We start from the raw sequence: 21,342 nt of genomic DNA on the forward strand, positions 1-21,342 counted from the left end.
GTCCTTTATTTATTTGTTTGTTTGTTTATTTGTTTGTTTATTTTCTGAGGCAGAGTTTTGCTCTTGTTGCCCAGGCTGAAGTGCAATGGCGCGATCTTGGCTCACTGCAACTTCCGCTTCCTGGGTTCAAGTGATTCTCCTGCCTCAGCCTCCTGAGTAGCTGGGAATTATAGGCGCCTGCCACCACACCTGGCTAATGTTTCGTATTTTTAGTAGAGATGGGGTTTCATCATGTTGACTGGTCTCGAACTCCTGACCCCAGGTGATCCACCCACCTCAGCCTACCAAAGTGCTGGGATTATAGGCGTGAGCTACTGCGTCTGGCCCAGTCCTTTATTTTTAACTATAACCAAAGGCTATTTACTATCAGGATAGTCCTTAGCACATAACACACCTTTGTCAAATTGTATGATACTAGGTGGCTGTAGCCACTGTAGCCCAGCAGCTAGCAAGTGGGGGGCAGATTGCACTTCAGTCCCTGCTTGCCTCTTTGGCAGGTGCACATAAACCAAATCCCCCATACAGTGGCTCTGTTTACCAGCAACCTTACTAAATGAATTACTAAGGTTAACTAATGATTGCTACTTACAAACTACAGTTGGCATGTTCTTAGTATTTCCCAATGACACTTTCAGAATTCTTTCCAAAACACTTCATTGTTATTCATCAGTGCGGTTTTTCCTGTTCTTGTGAATGTACTATAGCCAGGATTTCCCTGGCACTTGGGCTCTGGTCAGAGAAGTTTGATATTTCTTGCACTGTGTGTTATAAGCAGCCTCCTTTAGGTGTGGGTGTTTCTCTAGATAGTAGAGGGGGCCACATCTTTTATCATAACTTTTATCCCTGCATGTTATATCTTAAGTGTAAATCTAGGTACAAGCATCAGAGCCTTAATATTTTAATGAAAACTAATATTAGCTATCAATAATCAAGAGAATTCCAGAACACTAATAGTTATTACCAGAGTTATGCTGACAAGTTATTACCAGAGTTGTACTGACAATAGTTATTACCAGAGTTGTGCTGGCAATCAATTATCTGAAAAGACAAAACCTTGATTTCTGGTGTTTGTCAATTTCTGTAGTGTGAAAACTTCCACCGCAGCTTGATTTCAGGCCGTCTCTGCATTGATGTCACTGAACATGGAGTTGGGAAGACATACATACAATTGTCTTCAGCATAGCCCTGGATCACAATGTATGGCTACCACATAAAATAGGACATTGATCCTTTTATTTCACGTTTCGTGATAATCTTGAAACTTGATTTTCAAAGTTCAAAGAATAACTAGTCCAAAAGAGTATCTAGTAGGCAAACAATGACCACAATCTTGAGGTCTGTCTGTAAATTATTATTATTATAATTATTATTTTGAGACAGGGTCTCACTCTATTTCCAGGCTGGAGTGCAGTGATGTGATAATGGCTCACTGCAATCTTCATCTCCCAGGTTCAGGTGATCCTCCCACCTCAGTCTCTTGGGCAGCTGGACTACAGGTGTGTGCCACCATGCCCAGACGATTTTTGTATTTTTGGTAGGGACAGAGTTTCACCATGTTGCCCAGGCTTATCTTGAACTCTTGGCCGCAAGTGATCTGCTTACCTTCGCCACCGGGAGTGCTGGGATTACAAGCATGAGCCACCATGTCTGGCCTGTATGTTATTTTATCTGCAATCTGTGAAGATGAATGGCTCCTACTCCACAGATGTTATTTTGCTCTTGTAGTCTAGGCTGGAGTCCAAGGGCACGATCTCGGCTCACTGCAAACTCTGCCTCCGGGTTCGAGTGAATCTCCTGCCTCAGCCCCCCGAGTAGCTGGGATTACAGGCACCCACCATCACATCTGGCTAATTTTTTTTTTTTTTTTTTTGGTATTTTTAGTAGAGATGAGGTTTTACCATGTTGGCCAGGTTGGTCTCGAACTCGGCCTCATGTGATCCACCTGCCTTGGCCTTCCAAAGTGCTGGGATTACAGGCGTGAGCCACTGTGCCTGGCCCAGGGATGTTATTTTGAAAAGGATACCTTTTATTTAGAAAATAGTAAGTGGTTTTCTTAATAAAGATATCACTGTGGGCACTTACATATTTTCCATCTTTTCAATGTGCAATGTCCTTTTTCCACTGGAATTTTGCTTATCTTTGCTACCTCCAGCTGGTATTTGCCTTTCAAGAACTGTGGTGCCAACCAAGTATATCTCATTTTTATGCTTCATACCTTGGGTATCACATTCACTCTTGTAATTTGGAATAATACTTTGGACCTCCATGGTAGCTGTAATTTATCAGTGAATTTTTTCTGTAGTTATGAAGGAATGATACATTTTACTTTTTTTCTTTTCATTTGAGAGTGTCATGTTTTCTTGAACATTAAATTGACATTGTTGACAGTACTTTGTGTTATCTGGCAAAGCAATAACCTGGGAGCATGACCCAGCCTCTCATTGACTCCTTTGAGTTTTTTATTTCTAATAACAATTTGGAGAAAGAGAAATGTGAATTCTTTTCCATCTGCTTTCCTTTAGCATGCTATTCCTCTTTACTTGAAGGGGGTAGGTAACTGGTAGACATGCATTTTTACTGAACGTATTTGTGAACTCATCTTTTGTAATTTTATCTTGAAGATTCTAATAATCTGCCTCCACAGCTCCCTTTCTCCCCTACCTCCTTTTTAATAGGTTTCCACAGTGACTGCCCTGGGGGACTTAATTGTTTTCCTGTGTTGCAATGTTCCAGATTGAATTATGCTAAAAATATAAATAAGGAATTTGCCTTTAAGCAAAGGTAATCCAGTTCCCCAGTAGCAATGGTTTGTTTAAATTTCAGTGTTGACAGATGACAAATATTTTCAGTGATCCCAAATACCACACTTCATAGAATTGTATGAAGAATCAGAATCTAACTCAATATTTTTCCAAATGGTGGTCTTCAAAATGTTCATCTAGGGACTTCAATAGCTGCAGGAAGAAAAATTCGCTCCGTGATCAAATATATTTGAGAAATGCAGCGTACTCTATTTTCTTTTGAAAAGGTATAACACTTGTTTACCCATTAAAGTCAGTAGTCCAGTAGTTTTAAAAAAACTGACAAATCCTCTCCTCTCTCTCTCTCTCTCTCTCACACACACACATGCACACACACACACCTACACACACACAACTTATTTGACCCAGTGTTTACCAAATATTTGAGAAATTTTTCTTCACACCGTATCCATAAATATCATTTGAAAGAGTGTTCTGTGCAATACCAGTTTGGGAAATTTGCTGTAAACTCATTGACTCGTGATGACTATATGTGGACTCTTGTAGGTTTCATTGTTGTACTCATGATGGGAATGTGCAGCATTTTAACACTATTTAAGCAGCAGACTCTAAAACTCATTCTAAGAGCAAATAAAATTATTCTTGGATTCATCCATGTACATAAATATGATTGTGTTTCCTGAAAGAAAAGTTGTTGAGGGCCATTTTACTTCTTGTTAACATGTCACACATATGTCAGAGGAGAAAGTTTGGCATATAGATCTATCTTTTAATCAGTAAGAATTGTGTGGCACTAAGTCAGGAAAGTCTTATCCTTTTTTTTTTTTTTTTTTTTTTTTTTTTTTGAGATGAAGTCTCGCCCTGTCACCCAGGCTGGAGTGCAGTGGTGCGATCTTGGCTCACTGATCTCGGCTGACTGCAACCTCCGCCTCCCGGGTTCAGGTGATTCTCCTGCCTCAGCCTCCCGAGTAGGTAGGATTACAGGTGCATGCCTCCAGGCCCAGCTAATTTTTGTATTTTTAGTAGAGATGAGGTTTCACCATGTTGGCCAGGCTGGTCTCGAACTCTTGACCTCGTGATCCACCCGCCTGGGCCTCCCAAAGTGCTGGGATTACAGGTGTGAGCCACCGCACCTGGCGAAAGTCTTATTCTCATTATTGCATATTGTTGGTTATCAATGAAGTTGTAAGTATTGCAGATCTATGTGTGCAACTATGCAGTGTTTTAGAGAAGACTTGGTGGAGCAACTATAGCTTGTGAATACACTATACAGAAGACTGGAAATGTCTTATTAAAGGGATGAAATTCCTTGGGAGCTAAAGCATCTTTCATGACCCTTATCTGATAAAAAATAAATCAAAGATTACAGTTTGTGTAATAGAGAAAGCCAGAAATATCACTTAAACTAATTTAATCATTTTAATGCCAAAGCAAAAGATAGTCTTTCAAAAAATTTTTGATAATAACAGAAAAGTAGACAAAAAATAAAATTCACCCACAGTGACATCACCTAAATAGAAACATTGCTAATACTTTAGCGGTAGTTCCTTTTAGCCCTTTTTTGTGCATTAGATTTTGTTTGTTTGTTTGTTTTGCTCTGCTTTTTTTTTTTTTTTTGAGACGGAGTCTCGCTCTGTCGCCCAGGCTGGAGTGCAGTGGCCGAATCTCAGCTCACTGCAAACTCCACCTCCTGGGTTCATGCCATTCTCCTGCCTCAGCCTCCCGAGTAGCTGGGACTACAGGCGCCCACCACCTCGCCCGGCTAGTTTTTTGTATTTTTTAGTAGAGACGGGGTTTCACCGTGTTAGCCAGGATGGTCTCGATCTCCTGACCTTGTGATCCGCCCGTCTCGGCCTCCCAAAGTGCTGGGATTACAGGCTTGAGCCACCGCGCCCGCCCTGCTTTGCTTTGTTTTTAAACAGAATACAGAGACATATTTACTGTGAAAGTAATAGATCTGCAACTTCAGTTCCCCTCACTTGCGAAAAAGGGCTCTTAAGGCTCAGGAGAGACACTAGCAATAGGTTATCATGGTCACGTGTTTTTGTAAACTTTGCAGAAGTAAGGTCAGTTAACTGAAATTATTAAGACTGCTCTCTTTCTCCACTCAGACTTCCATCCATCATGCTTCTTCTCACATCAGGTGGTAACGAAGTGGCAGCAGGCATTCTGGGGATCTGTCTAAAAGAAGATGAGTTGTGGATGCATTTAGATAGGTTTTGTTTAAATGGTTCACAGTCGCTTCCGCGGAAATGATGTCCAAGAAGACTTCTTTCTGCTGACCTGGCTGGTGTTCTGACTTGATGTTGCAGGGCCCGAAGTTGTATTGCAGTATGCACACGTCCTTTGATGCCTGGCACAGAGAAATGTGAGTAGCAGAGAAAAAACAAGATTTGATGTTTTTGGAACCAAAAGTTAATATGGGGGAAAGTCTTCCAATCAGCCGACATGAACAATGGTAAGTGCATGATTTAATTCTTATTGATGCCTAGTCAAACCACCAGAGAACTGCAGAGAATTGTAATTCACCAGAATTATAATGACACTGAATATGTAATTCAAAATTCTGTCATTTTCACTGGAAAATTATATCACTAGAATTTTCCACGTGAAAATGGCCTTTGTAAATCTTTTATATGCTGTCATAATATTCAATGTAGCTTAAGTCAGCGCAGAGTTTTGTGTTGGTATCCTACTCTGTGTGATGAACTGTACTCCACAACATAATTCTGTTCTGGACCAACTCTAACACAAGTTTTCCTCTCTTGGTGCACTTTCTCTGGCTCTGCTTCTGTCTCTCAAGTTCAGTGATTCCCTTTTCCTAGAATACCTTTCCTTTCTGTTTCTGCCTGGTAAATTACTCTCTGTCTTTTTAGATCTGGCTCATATCTCATCCTTTTTATCCACAAGGCTTGACTCCATGAATAATTAGTGTTCCCATAACACGCATCTGTGATTGCCTCGTAGTGCATGATGGTTTTAATTTATCCATTAGGTTATTATTTCTACATTGTCATTATTGTTGATATTTATATTGTGTAATGTAACAATAATTTTCACATATATTTACACTTACTTTTACATTTATATTGATTTAGTAGTCACTGCCATACTTTATAATGATGTTCTTTATTATTTTCTTGGATGGCCATACCATAATTCTGTTTCCTAGAAAGGCTTGTGAAACTGTGTTGTATCAAATAGTTCTCCTGGGACTTGAAAATTAATCATCATTTGAATTAATCAACAATTAAATTTATTTAAATTAATCATTAATTCATTAGTTACTTAAACTACTGTTAGGGGAGACTTCTATTTTATCTTTGAATTTTTCTGTTTGACTTTTTTTATCTTCCTCAGGATACAGCGAGTGCTCTTCTTTAGCTGTCTTCCATAATTAACATTTATCCTTTGTTAATTAACAAAACTAGTTCTTTTTCTTTCAATATGCTCAATTTTCTTAAGCTTTCTTCTATATGTTCTTGACGTTTTCTTTTAGTAATTTCTGTGTCTAATGTGACCATCACATTGTTATGTTTTATATTCTCTATCACTTCATCTCCTTTATTAAAAAAAGGTCATTTCCCTCTGAGTTTTTATGTTTTTTCTTTCTGCTCTCCTTTTTTTTCTCCCCAGAGAGGTTATGTTTCATTTAATTTCTTTGATTTTCATTAAGATGTCTGATTATAATCTGAAACTGATTTTACCATAATTTTCTGATGTATATTCTTTCTTCACCTTGTTTCATTATGTTACTTTTCTCTCTGTTTCTTGAGGTATGTTTACATTAATTCCATGATTTCAACCTTCATTGAATGCTGGAAGTTTTCCTGTACCAGCTGTTTGTAGAAAAAAAATACAGGGAGAAGCTGAGATGAGCTGGGATATTAGGAGAATTTGCTAAATGGCCTCTGAATACCTTGTCACAGCACCCTGCTGAGTTGGTATGATTCTGTTCCCTAGTTAGGAAAAATAATTCTGGCTCTTCGGTCACAGATATTGGTTGACAATTTACATTTTATTCACCTTCACTTATCCAAGGGCGCAGCTCTGCATGTCATCCAGGTTTATTGTAAATCCAGCCTCAGTCACACCCTGTTTCTTGCAAAATTAACCGCTCTCCCTGTCTGTGGGAAGCTCCCTGTACTTGCCCACACATCCTGACCTTTTTCTGCCAATTAAAGCACTTCAGTTTACCCCTCCAGTCGGCCATCTAGTCTGGAGAAGTCCAGGTTAGCTCAAGGTTTGCAGAGCTCAAGTTTCTCTTTCTGAATCCTCCCTTCCCTGTGCACTATTTCCAGTGCAGTCAGCAGCCCTTCTTTATAGACTGTGTTTTCCTTGTTAGTTTAAAGGAGAAGAGGGAATAGATGTATGTTGTCAGTACTATCTTAAATAAGAAATTAACATAATACATTGTTGATCAAATTAGTCGAGTTTGCCCACCACCAGTCAACATTATTACATAAGTTAACTGATGACAGTACTTAAATAACCAGATGTACTCTTTTTTTTTTTCTTACCACTTTAAAGTTTGGATTTTTTTTTTCTCTTCTAATTAAATCCAACAGGTCACAACCTAATATTAGAATTGATCAGCAAAGCTAATGCTTTATGGTGTATTTAATGCCTGCATCCGAAGAGCCTGCATCTTACCAATTCCCTTGCTTTTTTCAGGAAAATTTTTGTTTTTATTCCAAAGATTAAATGTAAATATTAATTTTTTTTCTTGGATTTACCTACGCAGAAATAAATTGTTAGAGTAAGACCTGAGTTCTGTCTAAATAATAGAAACTAATTGATATGGGGCTTTGATGCTACCTATAGGTCTATTTAAACCATTGACCTGAAAATAAGTGACTCTAAATGTTTATTTCTTCACCAATCATCTGAACCATCCAGGCTCTAGAGAATTAAATCATCTAAAAGTGACACATTTTATAACAGCTAGTGGGATTTTTATTGACACCCTCACATGATCAATTCATGGTTGTCACCTTGCTTAAGTTGATCAACCTACTGTGTACGTGCAATGTTGTAATTACCTTTCCTTTTGACAAGGATGCATTAAGTGTGGCTGTAATATGGGAACTCCTTTCAGCTTTCATTAACTCAATATAAATCCAAAGCTTGCAGATTCAGCAGGGCTGTCTATAGTGGCTTAATTGGAATTGCTGGACAAGAACATTGATTCTGCTTCACTCAGGTAAAGATGAAAGTAACTGCAACAATGGATATTGCATTTGAAGGTCATTGAGTTGTAGTCAGGCAAGGGGAGCAGATATTAAAACCTACACACACAAAATAATGGGATTTTTTATTTAGCGTCTCGCAAGTCTTGAGTAACATAGTATTAATTGACCTTGAAATTTCATTCTTTTGTGACTCATTGCATTTGCTTTTGCGTTTCAGATTAATATAGAGTATTTTAAAGAAAGAGTAATACAGCCAATTTTAATCTCTGGGAAGTTTATGCCTCACATAATTTATTTGTAGACTTTATGATAATATGTGAATTGAAGACCTCTGTTAGTTTGGGATGAATCTGATATAAGGACTAAAACCACTTCTTCATTAGCCTTTTTCTGATCTCAAATTTACACCTAAGAGATTTTTCACTCCAAAGTCTTCATTTCCAAGCACAAACTGCTGGGTGCTGTGCCTTTCTGAGGTCTCCTCCCCAGCTCCACATCTAGCAGTGCTCATCATGCAATGAATTCCTGTCTGACCATCGCATTCCTATCTTTTGCAAAGTTCACATAGACCCATTTGAGCACACTTCTAGTGGCATACCAAGTTTAAGTGCCAAAGTTGTGTTTTAGTTCTTTCATCCAGAAAGAAAACATCAGCTGTTTCAAATTTTAGAGTCCAGCTTGGACAACAAGAGAATTGTCATGTCGTTGATTGTGTAGTAAGACACAGTGAGTGTCTAGCATTGTAAAATCAGTCTATAAATGAGAAGATGAAGACCAAAAGCATCGGATTACAAACATCTCACCAAAGCCCATTAGCAGGCAGAGAGCTCTCTGTGGAGCTGGAAAATGAGACTTTTCCCTCCTTTCTGCCTCATACATTAATGCTGATCTCAGGAGCTCATTTTTGCACCCTTTGTGGCAGAAAACCATATAATCAAAGGGTTCCCATTGCTAAATCATTTGAAAAGACAAGTAGAAATTAGCTTTAGCTAATTTTACTAGCCTTTGCCCCTCCTCCTGACCCTGAGGGTGACACATACATTTTATCATTCGTCCTCTGGGGACTGGCTTATGCTTGCTCCCTTTCCTTTAGCAGTGATTTTAAGCAACCAAGTTCTCATTACGATTCTCAAATTTAAAATTAAGTTCTGATCACATCTTCTCAGGGCATACCTAAGAGGCACTGCTTGTCCCCAGCCAAATCAATTGTTTCCTCAAGTGACTCATTCCTGAAAATGTTATTGTTTCTAATAACCAGCTCAAATATGTATTTTCACTTCATCTTTTCTTTTACCTCCATTTCACACGTGTTGCTGCATGTCAGGCAGTTTCCACAGGATCTGTTGTGACATCATTGTGTGAGGTATGAAATTTTTTTTTTTTTAATTTAAGAATTACTTTTACTCAGATGGTGGCTGGACTGGGAAATGTTCCCCGTTGCCCTGGGAGTTTCAGGCCAAGGCTTGTGTGTGTGTGTGTGTGTGTGTGTGTGTTGGGAGGGTCTCTCATTGCCTATTTCTGCTTATATAACACACACTGGTTTAGGTAAGTGGAGTCAGAATGGGAAGAGGAAGTTCCCTAAGTGTTTCTTGCATGCAAAAGTAAGCGGAGAATGCCCATCTACACACACAGGGCAAGGATGCAGTGGAGTGACCTATCTTTTCCCCTCCAACTCACGTGGTGGAGTTTAAAAACTGTATCAGGATGACAGAAACCAAAGGGCAAGACCGTAGCTTCCTCTGGGGATCTTCTATAAACTGTAAGAACAAACACGGTATTTTGTAGTTCTTCATCACAACAGGTCCTTTGCTGATGATTCTGGGTTTTATGACTGCTGTTTTATGTCCTACAAATAGTAACAGGCATTTCCCTTTGCCCTACACCACAGTAAGCCACTGGCCTAGACAAGAAGCAACTCTGCACTGCTTTTCAAACATCATCCTCCCTCTCGACTGCAGGGACTATTTGGTTTCTATTTTACTTCTGGCCTTTCATATTCCTGATGGTGCATTGGATGAAACCCAGCAGCTAGGCATGTGAACGTGGTTGAAAAGACCCACGGAGGACCAGCAACGCTTCCCCACAGCGTGGGATGGTCCCCTCCTGAGATGGCCCACTGTCAGCAGGACTGGTACATGAGTTGTTTTCCCAGCTGAGAGGATGGGTCATATGACCTGCTTATACTTTTTGTCCTGGTCTCTTTTTAACTAACTACACAATTGTATGATCCCTGGCCAGGGTCCATGACTGAGGACAGAGTTTCCCTGTGTAGATTGTTTTCTGCAGCAGACATTTGCACTGAGCTGTAGCAATAGACCGGGCATGGCCACCATTTTTCCAATTCCAGTGGGATTATCCAGGCAAAAACTTCAGAAAACATGTGTGGGATTCTACAGTAGGCCGAACAGGCTCATGACACATTCCCTGTCCTTACCAGACGCCAAGCACTGCATCCTGTCTGCTTCTTAAACAGCCCCTTCATTGTTTGTTCAGCTATTCTGCTGCATCTGCAGATAGCCCAGCCTGAGAAATAGCCTCAAACCAGAAGGAGAGGGTGGCAGCAAGCCTTAGAGAAACATGTAAGTCAAGGGTGGTGGTAGATGACTGTGAGGCATTTTCTTTTGCAAAAAATACCCAAACCAAAACAAGCAAAAAAAACTACCAAATAACAATGATGGGTATTCGTTACTAGGTTAAAAAATTGACTTATTGCAAGTTCAAAGCACTATAAACAATCCCGATGTTTCCATCTCTTTGGCTACAGTCAATATAGTTTGAAGTGAGTCTGCTGAGACGAATGCTGATTTGGTGAATAAAAAAGATAATCTGAGTTTTAGAAGTGGTGATATTCAGCCACATAAGACACGGAAAATAAGGAAGATTGAACTTGACATGTATCATCATCACGGTCAAGACCAGGGAGATGCTATCTCAAGGTCTTTCCAGCTCCTTAATCTATGCAAAAATGTATATGACTTTTAGGGGGAGGTGTTGGTCAAAGTATACAGTATTTCAGTTAGACAGGAGGGATAAGTTCAAGAGATCTATTGTGCAATATGGTGACTATAGTTAATAACAATGCATTGTATTCTTGAAAAAAACTCTGAGTAGATTTTGAATGTTCTCACCACAGAAATGATAACTTTATGAGGTAATGCATGTGTTAATTAGCTAGATTTAGCCATGTCTTCACTCTGCAAAGTGAGGGACATCATTGCAGTTTGGGAGCCAGGACTTTGAGAGGCTAGTAAAGGGCAGAACTTGGATTTGGATCAGGATCCACCTTCTATCAGCCTTGCTTGGGCTACTCTCCTGCCCTGAGTGGCTGAGGTGGGAGCCTGGACCTCATGGATGAGGCATTTGAATACAAGCAGAACTTGGTGGAAAGGTAGAAGGAAAGAAGCGAAACTTCCATGGCCTTGAACTTAAGATAGTACGTGGGCAGGAATTCTATCTACTCTCTCCCACTTTTTTTTTTAATAATTGGAGGAGAGAGAATAGAGAAGTCGTAAATAGATGCCCGTATGGTAAAACAGCATGTTGAAATGGACATTTTGGCTAAGGCCCTAGGATGACAATGTAAGAGACCAAATTATGTGCCAGATGGAGAGGCAGATGTTGAAAGCAGATAGCTGAGCACCAGTTAGAAGCCCACCTTCCACCCCTACATTGAGTGGTGAAGAAGGAAGGAACTAGGAAAGAGATTTCTTTGAAAAGAATCATTGGTATACTATGATTCCTAGTGCTGACCCCCAAAAGAAAGGGGAGAGACAGGTGCAACAAGTCCAATCAGTGAGCTTGTTGCAGGACCCCCTACAGCCGGTTAGACAAGTGCCTGATTTGTACCTGAAGAAAACAAAGCTTGCTGCCTGCCCTGGTGGTGGGAGTGACAGAGGGGCTGCTGGTGCCCTGGGCATGTCCTTCTAGAATTTGTGGTGGCAGAGGGTACCTGAGTGTCCTCAGGACCAGATGTAGCCACACCAGAGACAGGGCAGGCATTTTAGACCTTGTCCAAGAAGGCCATTAAAAAAGGAAACCGACTACTTGTTGACTTAGGTGGTGCTCACAAAGGCTTACTTGAGACATTTCTGGTCACACGCTTATGATTTCTGCATTTATAAGTTTGTTATATGTCAGTAAAATTTGCTGTTAGGAAAATAGTGAAGAAGCCTCATCAGAGAGAAGTTAACAGCACACTAGTGGGTTCCTTGCCGCTGCAGAAAGAGGAGCAAAAAGTTGGAGAAGACATCAACTACACCAAAGGAACTTTAGGTGCTTGATCCCCAGCAAAGCTCATGGAATCTCTCTCTGCGAGGGAGAGTCAGTTTTAAAGCCCTCAGTCTGCTCTCAGTGGGTCCTGCCTCCTTCCCTACCTGCACCCCAGCACTGGGGAAAGGAGAAACCTCAGTTAGCAAGTTGGAGGAAAGGAGTTGAGGAAGGAAGAGGAGAGCCCGGCCTCCTCCCTCACTGCAGGTTTTTCTTTTCTTTTCAACAGTAGATTCTAGCGAGGGGAGGGCAAGTCCCTGAAACTTTGAATGAAGTTGGAAGATTTTACTAGTTTGTGTGTTTGGAATTCTAAGTAGAAATTGAGACTGTGTTTTGTGACTCAGATGACTCTAAGATTTTCTGTTACCTACGAGTGGCCAAAACGTCAAATCTTCATCCAGGGACAGGGTGAAAACTAGACCTACTGAGAAAGTTAAAAGACAAGGGGAAAACAGAATAAACCTGCTTTATTTTTACCTCCAAAATGTCCATTTATTCAATTTACTGGCTGTAGTAGTTTGAAAGCAAGGTTCTGTGGTATCACTCCAGAGTTGGGAGTAACGAAAGCTGGTCATCGTAAATACAGCACTGTCCAATGGAAATATAATGCAAATTGTATGTGTGACTTAACATTTTTTTCTGGTAGACTCATTTAAAAAGTAAAATAAACAGATAAAATTAATTTTAATCTATTTTATTTAACCTGATAGAATAATATATTTTCATTTCACAATGTAATCAATATAAATGTTTTTAATGAAATATATTACATTCCCTTTTTATTTTTGGGCTTACCTTTTGAAATCTGGGGAAAATTTTATACTTTCAGCACGTCTCAGTTTGGACTAGCCACACATTAGGAACTCAGTAGCCTTGTGTGGCTGGTGGCTGCCATATAGGACAGTGCGCTTACAGGGTTTGGATGGAGTGGAAAATTGTCTCAGATTATGATAGGATTTCATGCTTGACAAAAGTTGAAGCAGTGTCTCCAAAGTGAGTAAGAGGATGAGCTAAGATTCAGTCTTCACTTGTATTGGGTCTGATGAATAAACATCCGGATGGCTACTGGGCAGAAAAATAACGGGGATGGAGGAGAGCTGAGAAGAGTCTTCATGAGCTGTGATGCCACCTTACACACTGCCACTGGAAACTGACCCTAAGTTAGACAGGAAGAGAAGAAATTGAAAGAAGACCTGATCCATGGGAGTGAAAATAAATTCAGGACACTTTTCTGCAGAAATAACTACTGAGTTGAAGCATACATTAAAATGAACACAATATGCCCTCAAGGGGTTGTTACGGTCTGCACAAACCAGCGTGCTTGTCTGAAATAAGTGTCCTGTACTGTGCTTAGCATTCTATACAGGATAAGTACTACTGTCGTTCTGGTTTCGCTGGTGAGGAAATTGAGACTGAGATAATATGAACCAAACAACCAACTTCTTGTTGATTAAACATTGTCCCTAAGGAAACCCTGAGAATCACTGGGTACAAGAGTCTCCCTGCACAGACGAGGAATCTGGGCTGCAGAGAGAAGCAAGTTGCCCAAAGGCTTATACGTAATCAGAGAGAGCTTCCTATGTTGTGTGTTAAGATTTCAGGGGCACCAAGATAGATTCTTTGTCTCTTTAAAAAACTTACTAGAAAACAGGAGCATGTTTTGTGTGGCAGTAACCACCCTATAACTGGACTTTGACTACGGAGATTGGACAGTGCATCCAGATTACTACCAAGAAGTTCACAGAACTGGGTTCAGGTTGAGCTAGAAGATTTCTGAGCTGCTTTTTTTTTCCAACATAAAGATTGATGGTTTGATGGTATGAAGTTTTTAGCATTATGTGATCTCTGAATCATACTATAGATCTAACTACAGGTGTTGGTGAGAGTTGTGGGAATATTATATAGGCAAGGAAATTGAAGGCAGAGGCCAGAAGAGTGGAGGTCTCAGCCTGACCCTCAGCAAGCTCTGAGGGTAATTTGGGCCTCAATTGGGTACTTAATCCCTGATTCCCATGTACAAGGAAAATTCCAATGACAAGGAAAACTCCAATATATGGAATCATCCTAAGCCCACCCCAAAGGCTTCATGTTTCATCATAGGTAAGTGGAATTTGAACACTTTAAAATAATGAAAATACTTCATGACATCTGAGAAGCGGTATTTGAGTCATGTATATGAGAGAGTAAAGAAATCACTTTTCATTTGTTTTTCTTTTTGCTTTTTTTCTGAATCTGATTTTTATAAAATGGCTTTGAAGATAAGTGATTTCTAAGGATGATTGCCCTCATGTGGGCTAAGCAAATGGTTTAATAATTTGAGCCTCAGTTTCCTCTCTATAAAATCGTAGAATGAGATGAGATAAGCTTGAAATCACTTCTTGATTTAGTACAGTGTGAAGTTTCTATGCACATATGAATGCAAATAATGGGAACATCCTACAAAATGCAAAAATAAACATTAATTTCTTCAGGAAAAAAGAATTTGCTAGAGAACAAAAATGACAATGGGTTTTTTTGGTTTACCTTTTGTTCAGTTTTGCTTTGTTTTAAGATGTCAAGCATTTTTTTGTATGGAGCATGAAAAGTCTTTTTGGGATGGTGCTGTGGCTGTGATTGATACCGCCATGATCTGGCACATGTGAGCCAAAGCCTCGGGATGGTTTTGATGAGAAAATTGGGTGGAGGTTGGAAAGCAAGACCCAAGGTGCAGGAACACAGGTGTGCTGTGGCCAGAAGTGAGGCACAAGGAAAGAAGGGAAGGTGGAGGAACTGGAGGGTGAGAACATTTGCCAAGGGCACTGAGAAAGTGGTACATATTCATTTTGGTTGGTGGGTGGGGAGTTTTAAGAGAGAAATGCAGGGGTATGGGAGGTGCTTTGTAAAGTGAGGAGTTAGACTAAGAAGAGTTAGTCAAAATGGAACAAAAAAACAACAACAGGAAAATAATTGGCTTGAAATAAATGTCCAATAATTCTCAAATGTTGTTTAAAATTGCAGTTCTGTAGGAATTTTGAATACAAAAAATTCAGAAAGGTTGCATACCAGAGCTGTCCAATAAGGATATAATATGAGCCACATATATAACTTAAAATTTTCTAGAAGCCACCATTAAAAAGTAAAAAAAAGTTGGAATTAATTTTAATAGTATATTTAATTGAAAACAATATGTATATAAATACTATTATCTAAATACATCATCTACATACAAGTATTAATGAGATATTTTACATTCCTTTTCTTATACTAAAATATGTCTTCAAAATCTGGTGCGCACTTTGTATTTGCAGCTGATCTTAATTTGTACTGGACACATTTCAAGTTCTCAATAGCTACATGTGGTTGGTGGCTGTTATATTGAACAGCGTCATTCTAGACTGCTTCCTCTGCATCATCACATTTTTGTCCTTTATTTAATAGACTTTAAAACAAAATATGATTACCTCTATGTAAAATTTCAAAATGAGCAATGCTAAACAATTGCTTGCTTAGGGATGTATAAGTAGGTGGTGGAATTAGAACAAAATGCAAAGGAACGATGGTCACAAAGATAAGGAAAGTGTTTCCTTTATTCCATGGAAGTAAAGAAGAAGAAAATTAAAATCTCCCCCAAAGCTCATCAAGTAGAGATGACTGCTAATTTCCACTTGCACTTTTTTAGCAAGGGCAGATCCTGGAAGGGAATGATGAGCAGGTCGCATAGAGGGTGACAGGGTGGTGCCTGCCTTGCTATGGGCCCCAGGCATTGCCCATCGAGTGGAGTTTTCCAAAGTCAGAGTTGCACTACATCAAAGTCTCAGACAAAAGAAAGTGGGAGCATTTGAAATAGGAGAGAAAGGCAGACAATAACAGACCCTTGGCCAAATCTGATGATGTGCAATCCCATGGGACAACACCCTGAAAGAAAATAAAACAATTAAAGATATTGAGTTTTTTTTCCTCTTTCAGACATGAACTTAACCAATTTCCTGGCATTTTCAAAAGAATTTACTAGAAAAGAAGAGCAACAAAGCAAGCCAATAACCTCACAAACCATTAGGTACTCAGGGTTTCTGGAAGGGCAGCTCTAAGTGCACAGTGTATATCCAATTTGCGCTGTCATCTTGGAATGGGAAGAACATTGGAATGACAAGTTAGATTGAAAAGCTGTTAAAAGCCAGAAAAATAACGAGTGTCTAATCCATAAATGGAAAACTGTCAGTCCCTTATGTCTTTCTAAGACTTGGCTTCATGGTAATTCAAGCACAACTCCTGAATTTTCAACCAGCCCTTAATTGCAAAGAAAATAAACCATTCAGAGAAGAGGAACAATGGACGTCACTTTAGTGTCTGCAGTGGGTAAGTTTGGATAATATAATTTATTTAGGAGATCTGTACAGAGGTATGCATCTACAGATGTAAAACCTGGTTGGTGATTTTGGAAGTTAAACCCCCTTGCTTTATGGTAATGACCTTCAGTGACCTTGCTCTGGGCATCAAACTGGAACATGTATCCACAGATAACAGAAAGATCCCTGGAAAAGTTGTCACCCTGCTGCCTATATCCCCTCCTTCTCCTGCTTACTATCAGGGATTTGTATCTGAGAAGTTGGCCTCCGAGGGTAAGAGAGCTGTCTCAAAGTTTGGGGGTTCCATGGCTTCTCTTTCTCCACACTGAGATCTGGGAACCCCCATGAAGTCTAAATGGCAGCTGGTGGTGGTTGGTTACATTAAGGGAAAACCTCAGAGAAACGTGGAATGTATAAAAGCCAGTATAGCATGGAAGCCAGCGGATCACCTCTGAATCTGGACTCAAACGCTGTAGGAGCCCTCTGTCATGCCATAAAAACAGCTGTGAGCAGCAAGCCTGGGGACACAGATTTGCATTGACAACTCACGCACTCACGGCAGTCTTAGGAATGGGGCCTTTTGATATCTTGGTAAAGACTTCTTTCTGAGAAGCTTCCAGTGCTACCCCAAGTAGATCAGAGAGCTGTTTTCTTATCTGCCTATCTCATTGCAGCCTTGACCATGTAGCTGAGGATGATTAGACCTCAGAAATGAGGTCTGCTCCATCAAGTCTGCCAATGTCTTGCTCTATTTATCTTCCCCCTGCTGGGCATTCTGGCTTCTTTTATTGCTGCCCATGTAGATGCACTCAGAAAGGCACATGCTATTGCCTGCTGCAAGGATATTCACAGTTGCCGGAAAACCAAGTCAACAGAGCATGCAGTGGGGATGTCAAAAGAGAATCAGGGAGGACTCAGAGCTTGAGCTCTGACCTTGACTCTGGCATGACCTCACTGAATGACCTTGGGCAAGACTCATCACCTCTCAAGGGTTCAGAGAAACTGGGGTGAACTAGTATGATGGCTTCAAAACTGGGCTCTTGAGGGGCATAGCGGCAAGTGACTGTAGTCCTAGCTACTTGGAGGCTGAGGCGGGAGGGTTGCTTGAGCCCAGGAATTTGAGGCTGCAGTGAGCTATGATTACACCACTACATTCTAGCCTGGGTGACAAAATGAGACCCTGTCTCAAACAAAACAAAACAAAACAAAACAAAAGGCAGAAACAATCCTTGGTCTCTTGGCTCTTTGGAGTCTGCTCAGGGGGCTGCTGGGAAGTAGAGGGCAGAGAGAGGGGAATTCTAGCAGCTTTTACCCATCCTAAGCAGAGCAGGTCCACTTTGGGTGTTCACTGTTTTACTTACTGGGGTTCCTGAAAAGCTTTTATTTGAGGAAAGGGTTACAAGGCTTAAATGTTTTCAGAACCACTTAACTAGATGATCTCCCACTTACCAAGTTCTGATTATATGATTTTTCCCTGTTTGTTAGTTTTGGGACATTTTGCAAAGTGTTTTATTGATGGCTGATGTAGCAGGCTCCTGAATGAATTTTGGATTCAATAATTAATTTTCATTAATAGCATATATTAAAGACTATAAAGAAACAGATAATGACTTTTTGTCACTTCTTCTAGAGGATGGCTGTTGTCTTAGGGATGATATTAGTGGCCAGCTCACTAATGGTTGGAATGTATAATTATAACTCAAGAATCTGGTGCTTGTCATGACTGTGCCACTAACTATGGCTTTGAACACATCATTCACTCTTTTGGGAGGGAGGAAGTATATGGTGTGATTAAGAACTTGATGCACCAAGCGGACCTAATAGACATCTACAGAACTCTCTACCTCAAATCAATAGAATATACAGTCTTCTCAGCACCACATCACACTTATTCCAAGATTGACCACATAGTTGGAAGTAAAGCACTCCTCAGCAAATGTAAAAGAATAGAAATTATAACAAACTGTCACTCAGGCCACAGTGCAATCAAACTAGAACTCAGGATTAAGAAACTCACTCAAAACCGCTCAAATACATGGAAACTGAACAGCCTGCTCCTGAATGACTACTGGGTACATAATGAAATGAAGGCAGATTTAAAGATGTTCTTTGAAACCAACGAGAACAAAGATACAACATACCAGAATCTCTGGGACACATTTAAAGCAGTGTAGAGGGAAATTTATAGCACTAAATTCCCACAAGAGAAAGCAGGAAAGATCTAAAATTGACACCCTAACATCACAATTAAAAGAGCTAGAGAAGCAAGAGCAAACACATTCAAAAGCTAGCAGAAGGCAAGAAATAACTAAGATCAGAGCAGAACTGAAGAAGATAGAGACACAAAACAACCTTCAAAAAATCAAGGAATCCAGGAGCTGGTTTTTTTAATAAAAAGATCAACAAAATTGATAGATTGCTAGCAAGACTAATAAAGAAGAAAAGAGAGAAGAATCAAATAGACGCAATAAAAAATGATAGAGGGAATATCACCACCGATCCCACAGAAATACAAACTACCTTCAGAGAATACTATAAACACTTCTATGCAAATAAACTAGAAAATCTAGAAGAAATGGATAAATTCCTGGACATATACACCCTCCCAAGACTAAATCAGGAAGAAGTTGAATCATCAAATAGACCAATAACAGGCTCTGAAATGGAGGCAATAATTAATAACCTACCAACCAAAAAAAGTCCAGGACCAGACGGATTCACTGTCGAATTCTACCAGAGGTACAAGGAGGAGCTGGTACCATTCCTTCTGAAACTATTCCAATCAATTGGAAAAGAGGGAATCCTCCCTAACTCATTTTATGAGGCCAGCATCATCCTGATACCAAAGCCTGGCAGAGACACAAAACAAAAAAGAGAATTTTAGACCAATATCCCTGATGAACATCGATGCAAAAATCCTCAATAAAATACTGGCAAACTGAATCCAGCAGCACATCAAAAAGTTTATCCACCATGATCAAGTGGGCTTCATTCCTGGGATTCAAGACTGGTTCAACATATGCAAATCAATAAACGTAATCCATCATATAAACAGAACCCAAAAAACACATGATTATCTCAATAGATGCAGAAAAGGCGTTTAACAAAATTCAACAACCCTTCATGCTAAAAACTCTCAATAAATTAGGTATTGATGGAACGTATCTCAAGATAATAAGAGCTATTTATGACAAACCCACAGCCAATTTCATACTGAATGGGCAAAAACTGGAAGCATTCCCTTTGAAAACTGGCACAAGACAGGGATGCCCTCTCTCACCACTCCTATCCAACATAGTGTTGGAAGTTCTGGCCAGGGCAATCAGGCAGGAGAAAGAAATAGAGGGTATTAAATTAGGAAAAGAGGAAGTCAAATTGTCCCTGTTTGCAGATGACATGATTGTATATTTAGAAAACCCCATCGTCTCAGCCCCAAATCTCCTTAACCTGATAAGCAACTTCAGCAAAGTCTCAGGATACAAAATCAATGTGCAAAAATCACAAGCATTCTTATACACCAATAACAGACAGAGAGCCAAATTATGAATGAACTCCCATTCACAACTGCTTCAAAGAGAATAAAATACCTAGGAATCCAACTTACAAGGGATGTGAAGGACCTCTTCAAGGAGAGCTACAAACCACTGCTCAATGAAATAAAAGAGGACACAAGCAAATGGAAGAACATTCCATGCTCATGGATAGGAAGAATCAATATTGTGAAAATGGCCATATTGCCCAAGGTAATTTATAGATTCAATGCCATCCCCATCAAGCTACCAATGACTTTCTTCACAGAGTTGGAAAAAACTACTTTAATGTTCATATGGAATCAGAAAAGAGCCCACATTGCCAAGTCAATCCTAAGCCAAAAGAACAAAGCTGGAGGCATCATGCTATCTGACTTCAAACTATACTACAAGGCTACAGTAACTGAAACAGCATGGTACTAGTACCAAAACAGAGATACAGACCAATGGAACAGAACAGAGCCCTCAGAAATAATACCACACATCCACAACCATCTGATCCTTGACAAACCTGACAAAAACAAGAAATGGGGAAAGGATTCCCTATTTAATAAATGGTGCTGAGAAAACTGGCTAGCCATATGTAGAAAGCTGAAACTGGATCTTTTCTTTACACCTTCTACAAAAATGAATTCATGATGGATTAAAGACTTAAATGTTAGACCTAAAACCATAAAAACCCTAGAAGAAAACCTAGGCAATACCATTGAGGACATAGGCATGGGCAAGGACTTCATGTCTAAAACACCAAAAGCAATGGCAACAAAAGCCAAAATTGACAAATGGGATCTAATTAAACTAAAGAGCTTCTGCACAGCAAAAGAAACCACCATCAAAGTGAACAGGCAATCTACAGACTGGGAGAACATTTTTGCAATCTACTCATCTGACAAAGGGCTAATATCCAGAACCTACAAAGAACTCAAACAAATTTACAAGAAAAAAACAAACAACCCCATCAAAAAGTGGGCAAAGGATATGAACAGACACTTCTCAAAAGAAGACATTCATACAGCCAACAGACACATGAAAAAGTGCTCATCATCACTTGCCATCAGAGAAATGCAAATGAAAACCACAATGTGATACCATATCACACCAGTTAGAATGGCAATCATTAAAATGTCAGGAAACAACAGGTGCTGGAGAGGATTTGGAGAAATAGGAACATTTTTACACTGTTGGTGGAACTGTAAACTAGTTCAACCATTGTGGAAGACAGTGTGGTGATTCCTCAAGGATCTAGAACTACAAGTACCATTTGACC

At 39.7% G+C, this 21,342-nt stretch overlaps 1 protein-coding gene across 1 annotated transcript in view; it reads left to right on the forward strand.

Moving 5' to 3' along the window:
- RMI1 (RecQ mediated genome instability 1) overlaps positions 1-21,342 on the forward strand; it is a 640,651-nt gene that overhangs the window by 560,773 nt on the left and 58,536 nt on the right. Inside the window, exon 12 of the mRNA XM_065530754.1 lies at positions 5,075-5,220. The gene's annotated coding sequence lies outside the window, so the exon portion shown is untranslated. The remainder of the gene's footprint in view (positions 1-5,074; positions 5,221-21,342) is intronic.

The sequence above is a fragment of the Macaca fascicularis genome, chromosome 15 (assembly GCF_037993035.2).
Source record: "Macaca fascicularis isolate 582-1 chromosome 15, T2T-MFA8v1.1".
In the NCBI taxonomy this organism is placed as follows: domain Eukaryota; kingdom Metazoa; phylum Chordata; class Mammalia; order Primates; family Cercopithecidae; genus Macaca; species Macaca fascicularis.